Source organism: Passer domesticus, chromosome 4, assembly GCF_036417665.1.
Source record: "Passer domesticus isolate bPasDom1 chromosome 4, bPasDom1.hap1, whole genome shotgun sequence".
NCBI lineage: Eukaryota > Metazoa > Chordata > Aves > Passeriformes > Passeridae > Passer > Passer domesticus.
The window spans coordinates 30570199-30584991 of NC_087477.1; the positions used below are offsets into that span (position 1 = coordinate 30570199).

Genomic DNA, 14793 nt, shown 5'->3' on the forward strand with positions numbered 1-14793 from the left:
TTCAAGTTTAATTTCTTTTGCTGCCTCCATGAATCCACCTGTGAGCAAAACAATGAGTATTAAGATGTTGCAGGCAGAAAAATACATAATTTTTCTACCAGTGATGCTGATACTGAAGCCTTACAGAGTCCAATACAGATTAGTCTTGTTATTTGACTAATTTTCTAGCTGTGTGGAGTTGAATATTAAGTGCAGCTTACTGCAGGCTATTATAATGTTGAGTTGGACATACTTGAATCATGTCATTGTTGCAAAAAGACCACAACTACAGAAATTGCACAAATCACTTCTTTAGGATATAGTTTGAAAAAAGCAATTAGCGTGGAGAATAAAAGACCATGTCTCCTTGTGAGGAAAATTTTATCTTCTGAAGGAAGCATTCCTTAAGAAAAACTGGCAGACAATGATGTCTCTAGAAAACGAATTAAAGCAAATTGATTTTATTTCTGGGCTTAGGATGACTGCATAGGAGTGCTTTGGGTAAAGTATTCTTTGAGTTCCACAGTGCCTTATGATGAATGTCACTGCAAGGCACTAATGCACTTCTTCAAGGAGACGGGTGTTTAAGCTGTGGGAGCTGCTCAGGCTCTGAACAGTCACATCTCATTCCCGGAACCTGACAAAACTAAGAAGTAGCATAACACATTATGAGTACTTGTACATTCAAAGGGCAGTATTTCTATGTAAGCAGAGACATGGCAAAATTTAGAGGTTTTTTCCTTTAGTGTGTCTTTCTGAAATTACTCACTGCTCCTTGGTCACTTAACTTGTACCAAGGTAAGAGGTAGAGCCCTTCCTTGGAATGGTTGTTGCTCTACATTTCTGTGAATAATCTAACTTGAGTCTGCCTTGTGTTATTCCAGGTTGATATTGAAGTAATTGCATTGATGTTTGTAGGTATGGAAATGGGATAAGTCAAAAGGTCCTTGTAGGTTCATAAATCCATGTTTACCCCAAAGGTGACCCTCTTTAATGGTTACTATTTCCTTTTCTGACCCTCGTGCTGTCCTCTGACTTCTAAACAATTATGAAGAATAAAACCAAAATAAATAGTGTATCTTTAAGATAATCAGCCTTCAAAAGGATAGAAGCCTTTCTTTTTTGAGGAAGAAAATGCCCAGTTGAAACTTCAAAGGGATAACTGCACAGGACTGATTGAGCTCCTAATGCTTGAAAACACATCAAAGAATCCTGGACTTATAATCTTCATATTTTATTCATGAGCTTCTTAGAAGGAAATGATTCGGCATCAGTGAATTTGCAAACAAGACACAAAGAGGGAGCATTTAGAAAAGAACCCTATATAAATGAGGGGTGGGGAAACCTACTGTAAGAAAACATCACAATCAATATTGATGTAAGGAGAGGAACAGAGTGCCTGACTAGATTAGGAAGTCGTTTAGCCTTTAACCACGGAGTCCTCGTTTGCAATCCATGACCAGCAAGACTTTGTCCATGTGATGAGTCAGCTGGCAAAGCTTTTTCCTACTGTCCCTGTGGCTGTCCCTTTTTAGTACTGCAGCCACATCGCAAAATGTCTGGTTTTTATACGTCCTGGCTCCAGTGCTGATTGAGGTTGGAGGCTGAATTTTTGTTTCAACCTGCAGATGTTTGTTAGCGTATCCTTGACCCAGGTCATGATTGTTGACCCCAAATGTATTTGGAATGGCAGGTTGACAGCATTATCAAAAGGTCACCTAGACCAGTCTACTTTCTAAGACAGGATGAACTATTCCTTCTTCCCACCAAGCAAGTCAAACCTCTTTAAGATGCTCTGTGAAAAAAAAGACTGGTCTTCCCAATGCTTCTTAGCTCACATAGGTGCCAGTAAAAAATATTTCTAACTTAAAATGGACTAGATCTGCTACAAGGAAACACTTCATATCCCACCCACTGTTCACTCAAAGATCATATTTGGTAATTCTAAAACCTGTAGTGCAGGTAAATGTAATAAAAAGAGGTAATTGAATTTTTTTTAATCCTTTTTGCCTGTAGTCTGGAAGAGCCTGGGCAATTTGCTGGAGCCATGATCCTCACTTCTATCCCTTCTCTTCCAGAGTATACACAGGCTTTGTCAGCTGAGGTAGTCAGCCAAGTTTGACTGGCATGAGTAATTCCCTGGAAGAAGCTGCCAGAGACCCCTGCTGTCCCTTGCTCAGGGACTTGTATCGATGAGGGTGCTGTTGTTCTTTGAGATGTCTTTTACTGCACTGTCCTTCTAGCTGGGAACCTTTAGATCTTTTTTTCTCCTATTTTTTGTTTAACTTCAATATTCTCCTTTCTTCCCATGCCCAGGTCTTTTCTCCAGCAGCAATGTTCTAAAAATATTGAACCAAGAAATTAATGTCTGCTTACTTCCATGTCCCCAAAGAAGAGTGAAAATCAAGATGTAAAAGCAAGTTTTCATGCTTTGTTCTTCCCCATTTGTTCTGCAGCACTGAGAAATTGAGATGTTAATAGGCAGTGCAGCAGGCCAGATATCAGCATAGTGCAGAAGGTGCTTGCTGGAAGTATATATGATTTTATGCCTTCATTTTTCTTTTGTAGCTTAATGTGTAAGGAAAGACATTACATTTTTCTCGGAGCGTAGCTGATTGATTGAGAAACTTGACTGGAAATAAAGAGGTCTGGCATAGAGTGTTCCAGAGATGCTAACCTCCTTTTTTTTTTTTTATTCTTGCTCTGCTTTCATCTTGCGAGCTTAGCCATGGTCATTACGCTTTGTCTTTAACACTTGGAGAATGCAGCCTTTCAAAGATTAGAGTCTTTCAAAATCGACTGGAATTTCTAAGGCTGGCTATTGTAGTTGTTTGGGAACTCTAGTAATCTTTAATTGTTCCTTTCTGTAATGAAATAAAGGTGTTGTGGATCTAAGGAAGAGGAAGAAAAGGTTAAAATAGGTCACCCGATAGCTGCTGAGAGGGCAACTCCTGCCTTCTGTGCAAAGAGCTCTGGATAGGAAAATGTTCAGTGAAATTTCTGCCATCTGCCTGGTTAGGGAGAGCTGTTGCTGTTAGGATCACCAAGTGAAATACTGGCTTATACATTCTTATCAAAACAAATATGGTTGTTTTACATTCATACAATACTTGGAGATAAATTATTTACTATCAAAACTCTACTCATTGATAGGGAATAGTTTTGTATTACCTTAAAGTTTATTAACAGGCATTTGCTAAGCTTTGTTGCACATTTGCTTTGGTGTCACAATTCACTGGTGAATTTGCGGAAACATAACTTTTTCAGACATCTTAACATCTAAAGGTTTTATTAGAAACCCCAGACCTTGCTGGAGTGTTGTAGAGTATCCTCTGTCTGATATTGCCAGTGAAAGCTCTACCTGTAGCTTTCTCACACTTTTGTAACACTTCAGCCTAATTCCATTGAGCACGTGTTCGCTCTGTTGAGAAATAAAACTCAAAGGGTTTAGACATTTGAGTTTTGCTGAGAAGTGTGTAGCCATTCAGCTTCTTTATTGTCACTTCTTAGCTCCACCAGCTGAGTTTGGTAAGTGAACTCATGGGGTAGAAACTGTGATAGACTGTCCTGTCTCTTCCAGCCTGCCTTGTGTCTATCTCATCTACTACTTTTTTGTCTTCTCATCTGCTTTCAGAAGGAGTCAATTGGTTGATATTACTAATTACAACAAACAGCAAAATAGTGACTTTGACATATAAAGAGCTGTACCTTCATTATGACCTCTTCTCTGAAGAGGCCTGACAGCTTTGTTGTCTGAAGTGTTCATGGATTGTTCTGAAGTAGTTCAAAACCAATCTTGAAGTTATCCTTGTATCACCTTTCTTGCAAGAAAGCATTCCTATGAGATGAACTGTGTGGTGTTCATCCCTCCTGTGAGGGTCTCCCTCAAAACACTGCACGATGGGAATTGTGCCTAGTAAGATGCATAATACACACTTTTTAAATATGTAGACTCCATGTTGGATGTGAACAGGGCAAAAAGCCAGAATAAGAATTGGTTATACCTGTGTTGCATCCCATTTGTCTGTTATGAAGCTACAAGGATGTGATTTCCTAGACTACTGCAGATAGGGCTGGAATTATCATAGCGTTCTCTGTGTTACTCAAAGTGATCTGTCTGGAAGGCAGGTCTTTCCATACCTTTAAAATCACTTCAGGGCTACTCACACGGCATTTTCCATTCCCTTGAAATACACTTTTTTATCCACAATAGAAGTTATTTCACAATAGAAATGTGTATTTTCTAGCCTTGTGTTTTTAATAATTGCTTGTCTGGATGCATAGGGAAACACACCCGATAAGGCTCCAAAACTTATTTCGCTGCAGGAGCTTCTTCTACCCCTTCTGACAATTTGTGGGGTTTGATGAATGATTTCAGTGATAGCTGTAGAGGAAAACTTCATTTCTGTAGCACAGTGGATTTCAATGAGAGATCTGATCCAGAATAGATGCAGCTCCTACCCTGGGGGTTAAGTGTAGAAATGAAACCCATGCAACCAACCATTCCCTTGACAACTTCAAACTTTTGATGAGATCTTTTCAGAGCTATTACACAGGGTCAGGATAAGACTATTAAATGGGTCTTAGCATAACACTGCCTTTAATCAGAGATATTGCTATTGCATGGAGGAGCTTCTAGAGCATCTTAAAAATATTTCACCAAATCACATGGCAGTCTCACTTTGCATGAAATCAACAGCACATTTCACTTTTGACTTCCTAGTAATGGGATTTTCTTTCTGTCACAAAACATTACTTCATTTTTGCCTTGGCTCAGAACAGATCATGCTGGTGCTGAGTAGTAGAGCAAGTGCAATGTTATTCACTGGAGTTTTGTGCTAGGTCAGTTGGTCAGTTTCTACATAGCCATTTCATGGGAATGGAGTCTCCAAAATATGTGTTGGCTTTTCCCTACCCTTGTTTTCACTTAGAAGTACCAATTATTCATCAGCTCTAAACTCCCTTCTGAAATTTAAAGTTGCAATTGTCTGCAAGTAGTGAACTTATCTTGAGTGCATCTTTTAAAAGAAGTACTGTTTAAGTAGCCAACTAAGTGGGTTTAGTATGTATATCACGCTGACAGGCTCTAACTGCTGTATTTCAGTGCTTGAAAAGGACTATTTACCTGTAAAGAAGTATGTCCAGAATACTAGGAGCCTCAAAAACTTCAGACTACAAATGTTTTAGTTGATTAGATACTAATGTTATCTCCTGTAGATGTACTGTTGTATCTCAAAATGAAGTCAGTTTTGTACCTGGCCAGATATCTAGAGTTGGAAAATCAACCATAAAATTCAATCCATGTTGATATCTAGCCTTCAGAATATTATTTATACAAATTACTTTGACAGCCATAATATATCTAGCTGCAGTCATTCTCTTTATTCTACATTGGGTGCCTGCTTCTAAAAGGAAAACACTGCAGAAGTTCTGCAGGGGAATAGAAAAAGAGGAATTAATCCAGTTGATAAGGCAAGTTGGAGGGAAGCAGCATGAAGATTTCTTGGTACTCTGTAATTAAGTATTTGCAGTGATTATGGGGAATAACTGTAGGCATATTTTGGTTTGAAACTGAATTTCCTCTGTGGGCTTTAGGAAGTATTGGCAGCTTAATACATTTGGGACTTGGTACTGAGAAAGTAACAGAGTATTGAGGAAGTAATGAAGTGTCTTAACAATTGGAAGCACAATTATGTTTTTAATTACTTTGCACAATGATTTTAAACTACTGGAGCAATCCATGCTTTAACAGCTCTCCTTTTTCTATGGGATTAGGTGTTGGGCACGTCTAAAGCAATTTTGCAGTCAAATGTTGCAGGTGTTAATTAATGTGAGAATGATCAAGTTTCGTTTGTGTACTCAGCAGAGGCCTAAACTCATACCAAGACAAATTAGAGAAAGCTAAGTCAAGCTTAGCACAACCAACTTTACAGCTGCTCATCTGCAGCTCAGGCCCAAGGCATCCAAATTGTATTCTACAACGCAAAGAGCAGTAAAAGGCAGCCACCAGCACAAACATTGGATTTGATGCATTCATTTTGCTGTCACATTGCAATAGTACTTACATTGCAATTCTTGTGCTTTTGGCTTGTGCAGCTTTCTGTCATCATTTTGTTTCTCATTACAGGATTGTTGAAGAAGCAGGCATTGGGATATTTCAGTTTTTCCCTGATGATCCCAGCCAGTAACTTAAATACCTGGTTTCAGGTTCACATTTTTCTGGTTAGACTCCCATCTAGAAACATTCCTCTTTACTCCACAAACTATGTCAGGGAGAGATAAAGCTCCTCTCAAGGGAAGACTCTTGAGAACTCCTAATACAGATCTTATCTAAGCAGCATCTGAAGTATTTGCCCACAGGAGAGCTTTTGCATGTTGTTACCTCCTCTTTTAAGCAAAAATCAACAGCAAGAGGAAATTGATAATTGGGTCAGTTGCTCTTCCTATGTGAACTAAGTGCTTGTATGGAAGAGAGAAAGAAGGATGTGTTCAATGTGTGAAGGGAGAGTGGAATATCTTCAGTAAAAATGCCAACAGTTTATGAAATCTGACCTTCTTTCTGGTGTGTTTCAGAGAGGCTGAAGGATGAAAGAGGTTCCTTGAAGTATTAAAGAGAGAACTTTTAATTCTGAGGAATTTGGAGAGGACTATGTATGCTGTGAGTGATTGGCTGATAGCCTTTCATGGAATTAAATATCCATCAAATCTAGGCTGCTGGGTTGCTTCTAGAGGGATTTCAAGAAAGAGGTTTCTAGTACAGCACTTTTTCCAGTGATCCATCCATGTAAAATCTGAGTTACCAGATTTCAAAAAGGGACCTTTGTCTTTGGACTCTTATTCTGAGAGATCAGGAGAAAAAAACAATTATCTCAAGGTAAAGGAGAATGTTGGTATTAGAAGAGCCCTGGGAAGCTTTTCACAGGGCCTGAGGGATGGCTGTGGAGCCACCTATGCTGATCCAAAGGCAGGCTGTCTGGTGGGAAGGCCAGAGCTGAGCACACAATACCTTCTCCCTAGCTGGTGTGGTGACTCACTACCTGCAGCTCAGCAAACTGAAATGGCTCAGTGCAAGGTTGGAGGAAAACCAGTGCTGGCATAGAGAAAGTGCAGGGCCACAATCTGCAGTGGACAAAAACAAAAAATCAGGAATGTGACAGCAAGTGATTTGATCAGCCCAGGCTAACTTGGAAGCAGAGGTTTGATTTTTCTGAATTTTTTTCAGTGTTTTGACTGATTCCATGCCTTGTACATTGCCCAAAGATTTCCCTCCTTGCCCATGTGTCCTAGTGGGCCCGCTGTTCTCTAGGCAGCACCACATGGCTCTGGCTGTGCTGCATTGCTGGTGCTTTCCACTTCCTCAAAGTATGTATGCCCTGCAAAACTGCACTGAAGTTACAAGCTGTTTGGCTAAACCTACTTCCAAAACTGAACTAAAGCATCCTTGAAGCCATGTTTTTTTCTAAGTAGGCAGCTTTGGGTCTCAGAGGAGGCACATGTAGAGGGGAGAAGTAGTATGGAATTAACAGAAGTCTGTTGCTGGGTCTTCAGTCAGGTTCACAGGAGCTGCCTTGAAGTGGTGCAGCACCTCCTGTATGAGGCTTTGGACACACAGTTGAAGTTCCCATCCTGGTTACTTCTGCATGTTCTCTGCCAAGCTTCAGTAATCCAAATCCCTCTTCAGCTGGGGGTTTTGAGGGCTTATACTGTCCTTACTTATATGACCAAAATCATATCTGTGGTAGTTTATAGCTTCCAGAAATTCAGATAGCAGTCCAAGGTGGATATGGAAAAAATAAATCACTTGGCTTGGGGAAAAAATAGGTGCATGGCTGCATTTCAGATGTAACTTGTGTTGCAGTTAGAGAACCAGTTGTCCACTGCCAGTAGAATTGTGGAATTGTAGAATCACAGAATCATGGAATCGTAGCATCATAGACTCGTGGAATGGTTTGTGTTGAAAGGAACATTAAAGATCTAGTCTACTTTCAACCCCCTGCCATGGACAGGGATGCCTCCTGCCAGCCCAGACTGGCTGTTTGCCAAGGGGAGATTGCAGGCCTTTGCTGAGATTTAGGTAATGACATTCTGACCCGAGAGATGGTGAACCCTTGAAACTCCCTTTGTCCAGAGGTGGGATTTGCAATGGATGGTCATTCCCAGCTACCTGCTGTGGTTGTGGAGGTGACACCAAGGTTGTGGGTAGCATGGTTGCCTGAGCAGGGTGCTCAATTCCTCTGATAGTGCAAAGAGAAATGTGTGAGTCAATGACTATCACCAAAATAACGCAGATTCTTTCGAGGTTTGGCAAGATTTGGCTTAGTTTGTGGATGTCACAGCGGCTTTGCCCAGGTCCCTACATGCAGCATGTGGCAATGGCTGGTGCCAATGAATGTGTCAGTCTGTGGTTTTGTTCTGCAACCTTTTCCGATGAACATTTGACTGTTAGCTTTCCATTTACATGTTTTAAATATGATATATACACAAATGCTTTGCACTGTGCTGTTTCCTAAAGGATGCTCAAGATGCACTCTAAGGATTCTTGACTGCTACACATATGTGGAATATGTACATATGGGACAAAATTAAACAATAGATCCTCTCTTCTTGGCAAAAAAAAAGTACCTGTACCTAACATGTACCTAATTAAATGCTAAAAAATCTGTTTTACTGTAATGCAAACTCCATAATAAAAATCTTGGTCTTCAGCCTCACTGAAGAAACATATACAGACAATTAACTCTACCTTTTATTTTATGATACCGTTTCTTTGTTAAATTCCATTGTTATAAGGCTTATTTTTCTACCAGTAAAGTAATAAAGACATAAAGGTTCTTGTGAAACACTATCTCAGGTAAACATCATTTATTCCCTCAGAAGAGATGCTGTGGTTTATTTTAATGGAGCAACATCTGCTCATTCAGAATTAAGTGAGTTGCCTGAGCAGCAATTAATAAAAATATTGCCACTAAATATGCCTGGCATATTTTTTATAATAATATCATAAACCCATACAGCTGGGGGAAACAAGAAAACAATAAGTGCTCTTGTCTGCTTCCCCCTTTCCCCCACCCTGAGGGTCTCTTAACAAAGAACTTGACTAGATAGTTAATTTTTTGGTCTGAATGCCTAAACACTGATAATTTATTTAGCTGGGAAGACTTGATATGTTCTAAATAGCAATGACTGTAGGAAGATCAATCATTATGTGATGATATGGAGTCAATAATCCGAAAGCATTATACTAAGGTGCTGCAGAGCCCAAGTATAGAGAAGAAAGTCCTAATTCGTGCTTTTTATGTTGTTCCTCACCAGCAAAATTCACTAGCCAAGAGAGCAGGTCACTGACCCTCCATCAATCAGCACACAGCAGTTTCTTGCTCTTTACAATGGATTTTGAGATTTGCAAATAGAAATTAAATCCCTCAAAGTGTCATAGGAAGAGAATGGTGAGTGTTGTCACTTGTGGCATTTTTTTGTTATTTTGGGGTTTTTTTCTAATAATATAACAATACTAAGTTGCATTGCATTCGTCTTAGACATCACTTGGTAGGGTCTTCTTAAGTTTGGTTACCATTTATCCTGTAACATTACTCATTCATTGCAAAGAGGTTTACTATCTCACATAACAGCTAAACAAGACATGCTAACAAGCTGATGGTAGAATGTTGTAGGAAAGATGGTTTTGGAAACAACTGAATATGGTCATGTTATACAATGGTCTTGGAAAATATTTTCTATGTTGACAATTAAGGAGAATTACAAATTTTACTTTTCTGTTTTTTTTTCTTATTTCTCTATGGGCTTATGCTGTTAAAGAGAAAGGGAAGACTGGGTGGCTGACTTAATGTCCCTCTATTTTTAATTTTTTCTGGCTGTGATTACTACTTTCAGTGACACTTTTTCCCATCATATTTACATGTCACTTGATCTAGGGCTGACAGCATCTCTATAAAGGTCAGTCTCTAAAAGAGCATGCTGGGATTTAGCTTCCCTGGGAGCATACATCTTTACTGAAAGGGGGAGAAGTGGCTATATTTGGGGGGGAGGTGACAGGTGGGAAGCTTTTTTTATTCTATTATGAAGGTAAAAGGCTTTCAAACAGTTCAAGCTGCACAACTGTTAACAATGCAGACTATTAAAGGGATAGCAATCAGCCTACAGACCAGACACACAGATTGCATTCTTGCTGCTTGTCATATAATCAGAGATAAGAGTATTTTCCAGTGACTCTGATAAAACAAATGCTGTCATCATGATTCTGAGCAAGACTCATCCAGATGTTGCAGACTTCTTGCTGCGGTATTTATTCATAAATCTTGTTAAAATATAATCAGAGAAAGCATGTCTCAATTAAAGCCATCAAAACTCTGTGACAATGTTCGTGCAAATGCAATAATAATCCCAATGTGTTGACACAAAACTTGTGCAGTAGGTTACTGGCATATTAGAGCTCACTAATTAATACAAAACTAGCTTCTTACAAGTGAAAGAGGACATGTAAGTTCCTCTGTACATGAAGGATTATGGATTATGCCCTTTTTGCCTGTGTGCATATGACTGCTGGGACTTCCACAATGCTTAAAATTCTTAAAGATTTTCATATTTATTAACTTGTACATGTGCTCATAACTTGCCTCCCCCACTCAGTCTATACCTGGTCCTGGTGCATGATAACATTTCATTCAAGAGTTTGGTTGTGTAAAATAATTAGAGAAGCATATGTAGATGAAATGGAGTTTTTATTAACAATTTATGGAACAAAACAGTTTGCATAAACTAGGGTATCACCACTCTTCCTTCAAACACTTGACTGTGCAGCCATAGCAGTCTGCTTTTCATTTCCCTCTGGTGAGCTGTATTTAAAGAAGCAAAAAACACTTTAATTCTGTGTTTCCCTCTAAATAATCTGCTGCCCTGCTGTAGGAACACCACTCAGTTACCACTGGGAGAGGGTGGTCGTGAGCTGATGATTCTGTTAGGATGTGATCACGCCATGACAGATTTAACTGTGAAGCTTTAAGACTACTTGTGAATGCCAAAAGGAAACAACTTAGCTTGAAAATTGTAACATCGTGTGTCAAATATAATTTGGAAGCAGAAAGAGCGCAGGGATAATTCTTGACGTTTAGGCTCAATGTTAAAGCTGGATGAGCTTTTTGGGGACTGAAGTGCTGCTGCAAAAGTCTTGAGGATACTTACAAGTTAAGGCATGACTGGCCAAATGTATCTTAGCAAGTTCAGGAGTGTTCAGAGTAGCTGGATGGAGGGAGGCTAAGCACACTTTATTTGACGTGCAGTGGCTTGCTGCTCCCTAGCAACTTGTTTGTGACTGACGCTGTGGTGAGACAAGTTAGGACTCCTGCTAAAAATTTGTAGCAAGCCTGGTAGAAACAAATTCTCACACTGCAGGACAGAAACCACAATGCTGAGGCTTGTAAGCTGCAAATTGATTCTGTAAGGCCCAACTGTGCAAGCCCAATGGCTTTATCTTTCAATAACATTGCGCACTGTTGCAAATGGTTCCCTGGGATTCAGATATGTTCTGATTGCCTTACCCCATACCAGAGGGCTATTCCATCAATCTCTGACCACTGGCAGGCAGTTCCTCCTCTTCTGTCACTACACAGCTAACATTTTCACACTTGGGAGAAATGTGCAGGAGAGGTGTGCAGCTGTTGCACTAATACCTGGCTTTAAGCATTTTTGCAGCCTGTCTTGATGCTAGCCAGGCTTCAGAAAATTCTCTTCAACTCAGACTGGGGAATGTGAAACTGGAAATAAAAAGACATAAAACATGCCCAAACCCTCTAAATTACAAACTAGATCCAAGTTGTGAATTGTAGGAGAAGGAATGAAAGAAAATTGCACTTGGTATAAGTCCACTGATCTACAAAGTATGTCTTCGTGCACTCAAGGGAGTTCCTTTAGAGTTTCCTCATGAGAGATTGTCCTCCCACATGCCCTACATCTCAGACTCTTTATGCAGAGAAGTCCTAGAAGAGAGTCTCAGCTATTACACCTGATGACTTGCAGCCCTCCGGGGGTTCCCTTCAGTCACCCCATTTTTCCTTCCGAAATACATTTACCTTTGAGTTATTCAGGGAATATATTTTTAGCTTCTGCTGGTAAAAGGACTCTTTCACTTTTTGAAGATGCAGGTACTACTTTTGCAGACTGGATGACGTTTCCTGTACTGGACTGGCCTGGGGTCATTCCTTAACTCTGAGAGTTATTTTCATCTGCCTCACTCCCATGGTGAGCCAATTTGTATGCTTCAGTGTGAAGTGTCTCCATCCACTAAACCTGTCTTTCTTCATGCACAAGCTGATGTAAAATGTATGTAGCTCATTTTTTCTCTTGAGAGTGGATGCTTTAGGTGAAAAATAGGAGTGATTGACTCTTCAAATCAATCTTTGGTATTCTAACACATAGAATTGAGCTGCCTAGGTTTCTTTGTCTTTGCAAACCACACTGTGGGGCAGGAAAGTGCAATTCTCTGTATTATTCCTAGCAAACCAGAGCACAAAGAGGCTAAGAAGAGATTCCTCCAAGTATTTTAATAATCAGTATTGTTTAAGTGACCCTCTATGGCTGAATCAGTGTGTAGGCCACAAGTCTCCTACTGAATGCCCCAAGTACCCAAACACTCTTTCCATCTAAAGTCATGAGCAGTCCTTATCCCACATGGGCACAGACAATGAGCAGCTGTCTGTGCCTTCTAGACATTTCTCTGCCTGTGTTTTAAAAGTCCAAGAAGATATTGAAGGGGTTGGAGAAGCTTGTGTTCAAAAGTTATTGATTACCAGGCAGCAGCCCAATACCTAGCCTGTGTGTTGGGGATGTGGGGAGATGAAGGTTTGATGCCCAGCTCTGCTTAAAACATTCAAAACCTTTCAGCATTTCAAGCAGAATAAGAAAGAGACTGGCAACTCAGGTACTTTTATGGTAGGAATAACTCTCTCACAACTTTAATCTCTCTCAAAACGTTTGAGCTTGTGTTGGAGCATGGATGGCTGCTTTGGGAGGAGGTGGAAGATGCCCCATATGAAATGCTGTGTTTGCCATCTTATGGTCCCAAAACTCGATGTCTAGATAACAATAGTGTGACATTTGTTAATGTCTAAGAGTCACCTAATCCATTTGGTTGGATTATACATCTACTTTGCTCTTAAAATCTTGGGGTGTGGTACTGTTTCCCATTTTCATGCTGAAGAGTTATTTGCAAACCTATCAAGATTCTACTGGTTAAAAGCTATAAACTGCAATTTCATAATCCTTTATTGTCTCAAAGTGTGTATCTAAGGAAGCATTTCAACAGGCTGAAGTAGTATTGATACATTGTCTAATGCATCTACAGCAAATATTACTCCTCTGTGGAGGGCAATCTAAGGACTGTGGCCCAAAAAATAAGTAATAGCTGAAATGTAATCATCATCAGCAAGAGAATGAGTTTATGACAGGAATTATTACAGGGAGAAAAAAAAATGTTTTGGACAGAACAAATTCTTCCTGAAGGATGGATGCATGGCTTTGTTCTTGTGATTGAGAAAGTTCAGGTTAAGTTTGCTGAGGGGGATATTTCTGCGAAATCTCTCTTGATGAAAGTCAGGTTCTTAATTTAAAAATGCTGTCATGCTGTCTGCAATCTATTTATCAAAGTAGGATGGAAGACAGTTCTCTTCAAATTTATAGCATCGTCAGCTTGTAAATGTATAAGTAAACTGAAGTAGAAAGTGTTGTGTTGTTTTAAAAACTGATTACTTTCTGGAAAAGACCTCTGTCTCTGTTTGCTTGTCTCATTATTGTGACAGCGTTTCTCTGATAGCTTGTTGCTGCCAGTCCTTGTTAGACAGGCAAACACATAGGTGCTCTGTGGGAGCTGCTATGTTGTCCTCTGGATGGGCTTTGTCCTCTGTCTTCCCACTTTCCCTCTGGTAGGCTACTGCAAAGTGAACATTGGGAAACTCTTGATTTCAAAGGTGAGACTCTTGTAATTGTGGCTTCAATTTTCATCTCTCAGAGAAGCCCCATAATCTTCATCTACCCCAAGGGTGTGAGATGGGGTCCATGTGCATTAACATTTGCATTTTTAAATAATCCAAACTACTGACTGAAACCCTCTTTAAAATCACTGAACTGCCTTTGGAGAATGACTTGTCTGGTTCTATCATAGTGGTTAAGTGACAGGCTTAGATGTTTAAACTTAAGTGAAAGCAACGTCACCTATCTTACTAAGATCTAACTGGAAAGAGTTTTGGCCAGGTATAGAGGACCAGATGTTTACAGGAGCTCAGCTCTCAGGTTAGGCACTTAAATGAGGTCAGTTTTTCACTTTTGTCTTTCTCCATGTAAACTAGAAGGAGCTCAGCAGTGCTGCAAAGTGAAGTTCTGTGATTTCAGTTCAATGTCAAAAATAATGTAATGTCAAAAATACAGCAATGACAAAAGGATCTGAATGTCTGAGGAAATTGCAGCATTTTAGCACCATTGATCTCAAGTCAGGGAAAGAGTTGAAATGTATCAACAGAAAGTTCACAGAGCACAGAGGTCTTTTGCTTCATTATTTTGCAGTGATAACAGAATATTTCAGCGTTTATCAATTGTACTCTTCATTTTGTTAATCTCTTAGGGGCTGCAGGACTCATGTAGAGGGCCAGCTCCAGAATATTTTATCCTCTTTATCCTCCATTTCTCACAGCCATTGTCTAGTAGACAGTGCTCAAAATTCCTGTTTCCCTGTAGTCCCTCCCTCTGTCCTATTCAAAAAACAAATGCAGAACTGGACCTTTCAGAGTATGAGAACAACCACTGTGA

The 14793-nt window shown here is 39.8% G+C and overlaps 2 long non-coding RNA genes across 10 annotated transcripts in view; one reads left to right on the forward strand and one right to left on the reverse strand.

Moving 5' to 3' along the window:
* Nucleotides 1-424: 424 nt before the first annotated feature.
* Nucleotides 425-8103, reverse strand: LOC135298839 (uncharacterized). The gene is made up of 2 exons (XR_010360912.1): nucleotides 6045-8103; nucleotides 425-625 (listed from the first exon to the last, which is right to left on the reverse strand). It is a non-coding gene; the product is annotated as an uncharacterized LOC135298839 (long non-coding RNA).
* LOC135298838 (uncharacterized) overlaps nucleotides 7894-14793 on the forward strand; it is a 195045-nt gene continuing 188145 nt past the window's right edge. For 7 of the 9 annotated variants that reach the window (XR_010360904.1, XR_010360908.1, XR_010360903.1 and 4 more), the window contains exons 1-2: nucleotides 7894-8053; nucleotides 9292-9425. This is a non-coding gene — a long non-coding RNA (uncharacterized LOC135298838). Of the gene's footprint in view, nucleotides 8054-9291; nucleotides 9426-12131; nucleotides 12235-14793 lie in introns of all 9 variants that reach the window. The other 2 variants (XR_010360907.1, XR_010360909.1) reach the window with 1 other exon arrangement.